This window comes from Bos javanicus, chromosome 2, assembly GCF_032452875.1.
Source record: "Bos javanicus breed banteng chromosome 2, ARS-OSU_banteng_1.0, whole genome shotgun sequence".
NCBI lineage: Eukaryota > Metazoa > Chordata > Mammalia > Artiodactyla > Bovidae > Bos > Bos javanicus.
In genome coordinates, this window is record NC_083869.1 from 107,712,214 (window position 1) to 107,716,836 (window position 4,623).

Consider the following 4,623-nt stretch of genomic DNA (forward strand, 5'->3'; position numbering starts at 1 on the left):
TTTCCCCGTCTATTTCCCATGAAGTGGTGGGACTGGATGCCATGATCTTTGTTTTCTGAATGTTGAGCTTTAAGCCAACTTTTTCACTCTCCACTTTCTCTTTCATCAAGAGGCTTTTTAGTTCCTCTTCACTTTCTGCCATAAGGGTGGTGTCATCTGCATATCTGAAGTTATTGATATTTGTCCCGGCAATCTTGATTCCAGCTTGTGTTTCTTCCAGTCCAGTGTTTCTCATGATGTACTCTGCATATAAGTTAAATAAACAGGGTGACAATATACAGCCTTGACAAACTCCTTTTCCTATTTGGAACCAGTCTATACTTTGATTAAAAAAGAAAAAATTGGTTGCCAACATTTAAAAATGGAACAATTTCAAAGAAAAAAAAAGTGAGTTGATTTAAACAAAAATATTAAGAAAATTCTATGTGTAAGTGGAAAATGAAGAAGACAGAATAACAGTGGGTCATGACTAACAGAAGTAGTAGACTAGGTCACCTTGTGTAAAAGAATTTCTAGCTCAAAAATATTGAGGTTGGAGACACCTTTGGCATTTTTATATTCGGGTGAGAGTGCTGAGCAGGAAGTTTCCTCTGGTTTCCTCCTGTCTTTTAGTCTCTCACTTGTGAATGGCCACAGGAATGAGTCAGTGGGTCTGCCGAGGAACCCTCATCTTAGTCCGATGCCCTCCCCACGACCCCGTCCCCTCTGACCGCTGGGAGTCAGGCTTCCAGAAGAAACAGACAGATCCTCAGTGCAGGGCATGGGGGCGGGGCTGTCCCACGACAAGCTGCTGCTGCTGCGTCGCTTCAATCGTGTCCGACTCTGTTGCGACCCCATAGACGGCAGCCCACCAGGCTCCCCAGTCTCTGGGATCCTCCAGGCAAGAATACTGGAGTAGGTTGCCATCTCCTTCTCCAATGCATGAAAGTGAAAAGTGAAAGTTAAGTCGCTCAGTCGTGTCCGACTCCTAGCGACCTCATAGACTGCAGCCTACCAGGCTCCCCCGTCCCTGGGATCCTCCAGGCAAGAGTACTGGAGTGGGGTGCCATTTCCTTCTCCAATGCATGAAAGTGAAAAGTGAAAGTGAAGTTGCTCAGTCGTGTCCGACTCTTCACGACCCCATGGACTGCAGCCTACCAGGCTCCTCCATCCATGGGATTTTCCAGGCAAGAGTACTGGAGTGGGTTGCCATTGCCTTCTCCGTCCCACGACATGGGCAAGTGGAATTTTGAAAAACTGATAATTTCGATCAATCATGAACAACTGACATGGCTTGGGTAAGTCTGAACCCATGGCTTGTCTTTCCTGACAAGGGTCCTCACTCCTAAATGAGGCAGAGCAGGTCTGCCAAGTCTCAGGAAAGCAAAGGAATTGAGCACGAGCTATTTCCACTGCGGGGGTGGGGGTGGGGGTGTAGTTGGGGGGTGGGGGTGGGGAGGAAGGCTGGGCAGAAAAAGAAGGAGGTGGAAAGACACAAAGAACATTTTTAGATACTACAGATTAACTGATTTAAAAAGATGGAAATGAAAAATTCTGGAAATGACACGATGTTAGTGAGTTATTATAAAAAGGTTTGGGGCTCATCTGAGGAAAATCTGAGTAACATAAGCCATACATTAATGGATCACATGGTTGGTTAAATATAGGCTTTTAATGAAACCCCCAACTGTGAGAATTTCTGTTTCTCTAACTATCCCTTGGACCTCCAGAGTCCTCGTCTTGGGGCTCCATCCTAGGGGAGTTCGTGCCAGCTCTCAACTGGTTCTATGTGAGGGGAGGTAGGCTACATAGCTCCACCAGAATGTCCCACGGTTACTGTAAACTAAAGCATCCTTGACTTTTTCTCTTGAAATCCCATATTTGCATCCATAGTATTCCTGGTATATAGGCCCCAAGGTCCAAAACCTTTGGGGCCAGAGTTCAATTTTCCTTCCTCTTTATGTCTCCATCCAACGACTCATTACTTTCTCATTTTGTGTGTGTGTGTGTGTGTGTGTGTGTGTGTGAATATTACATGATTATTGTGAGCTCAGTGTCTTTATGTTTATTCTTCAGATTTCCACTGCCAACTCCCTCAGCTGGATTCTTCAATAAACTGGAACAAGACCTGTGTCATCTTATGTCTGACTCCTTTTTAAAAAAAATTATTTATTTTTAGCACTGAAGTGCAATTGATTTACAATGTTTCAGGTGTACAGCAAAGTGATTCAGTTACACATTCACACACATATATTCTATAAATATGTATTTCACATCTTCTTTGTCCATTCACCTGTTGATGGACATTCAGGTTGCTTCTGTGGCTTGTTTGGCTGTTGTAAACAGTGCTGCTATAAACATTGGGCTGCATGCACCTTTTCATATTAGAGTTTTTGTCTTCTCCAGATACATGCCCAGAAGTGGGATAGCAGGATCACAAGATAACTTTATTTTTAGTTTTTATGAGAAACCTCCACATTTGTTCTCTAGGGTGGCTGCACTGATCTACATTCCCATCAACAGTGTAGGAGGGTTTCCTTTTCTCCACACATTCTGAAGCATTTATTTTTGTAGAGGTTTTGATGATGGCCATGCTTACTGGTGTGAGGTGATCCTTCATTGTATTAAGTTTTGATTTGCATTTCTCTAGTATTCAGTGATGTTGAGCATCTTTTCATGTGCCTGTTGTCTCTCGATTATGTCTTCTTTGAAGACATGTCTGTTTATGTCTTCTGCCCATTTTTTAAAAATTGCTTTTTTTTATGTTGAGCTATATGAGGTATTGGGAGAAGGCAATGGCACCCCACTCCAGTACTCTTGCCTGGAAAATCCCATGGACGGAGGAGCCTGGTGCGCTGCAGTCCATGGGGTTGCTAGGAGTCGGACACGACTGAGTGACTTAACTTTCACTTTTCACTTTCATGCATTGGAGAAGGAAATGGCAACCCACTCCAGTGTTCTTGCCTGGAGAATCCCAGGGACAGGGGAGCCTGTGGGCTGCCATCTATGGGGTCACACAGAGTCGGACACGACTGACATGACTTAGCAGCATATGAGGTATTTGCATATTTTGGAAATTAATCCCTGTTGGTTGTATTGTTTTCAAATATTTTCTCCCATTCCATAGGTTGTTTCTGAATGTTGGTTGTATTGTTTTCAAATATTTTCTCCCATTCCATAGGTTGTTTCTGAATCCTTGATTACAGTTTCAGGCACATAATTGGTGCTTAAGAGGTATTTACTGAATTAATATAAACGTGTCTCAGTCTTTTTATATTTTGCTGGGAATGTTTTTGTTGCCTTGGTGGGGAGAGAAATGCTCTCATGATACTTTGGTCCAGCTTGAATCTCTAGGCCTTCCCTGAAACTAAAGTCTTCATGGGGACCAGTTCTAGGGATCTACTCTTACTTGTCCTCCTAAAAAGTCCTATCCTGGGAGTATAGGAGGGTAAGTGGACATCCATGGAGCTTCATCACTGGGTCCCCAGAAGGTCAAACATATCAAGGTATGAATCTGCAGGCAGCTGGGGGCTGAAGCTGCAGGTAAACATCACCAGAGATGCTCTACCTTGGGTCCTTGAACCTGAAGTTAACCCAGCCTCTGCTTTCACTTCTAGTTAGTTTTCAGAGAATCTTTTTTCACTGGGGGAACCTAAGTTAGCATTTTTTACTACTAAAGGTAACTGACAAACCATAGGAAGTATTTATATACCTAAACTCAGTCCTTGTGTGGAGAAGCACTTTGTTGATGTAAGCAGGGTGCTTTATTATAGATAGATTTGTCCTGTGCTCATTGAATAAATTTGGCTTGCCTGGTGGTTTAGATGGTAAAGAATCCACCTGCAATACAGGACACCCGAGTTCAATCCCTGTGTTGGGAAGATCCCCTGGAGAAAGGAGCAGCTACCCACTACAGTATTCTTGCCTGAAGAATTCCATGGACAGAGGAGCCTGGCAGGCTATCATTCAGGGGGTCGAAAACAGGCATGACTGAATGACTAACACTATTACTACTACATTGAATAAATAATCAGACTTTAATGCTGGGGGTTCCTGTTGGAGTTGAGAGGAAGATGGCTCATCACATTTCATTACACATTTTTCAATAGAATCCCCTTGGGGTAAATATTTCATATTCTGAAATGATTTGCCATAGTATCTCCAGAAAGATTTCTTATTCAACAGTAAACTGGTTGTGTTATTTTGATTACTTTCTCACTCCTTGGTAATTGTCTCATTTTCCTTTTGTAAAAGGAATTCAGACACCTAACACAATTGCACCTTGACACCAGTTCAAATCATCATGAAGAATTTTGTGGATAGGATTCAGTGTGTTGTGAATACCTCCTTTTTCCACGTTTGGTTTCCTCCAATCATCCGTGATTCAGAGGTAGCACAGATGTTTCCAGCTGCTGGAAAATGAAGCTTGAAGTTCATGCTGATAAGGAGAAAAATACCTAATTCAAATTCCAAGGATTATTTGACCTAAATCAATTTCAACTTGAGAAAATGGGGTCAACTCTCTTTACCCCAGAAGAACCACCCTGGTGATTAAAAAGTAAATCTTGGAGAATTAAATTATATTGCTGGTCAGCTTTCATATGCATACTTAGGGAAAAAAAAACCCAGAGCATCAAAGACTGT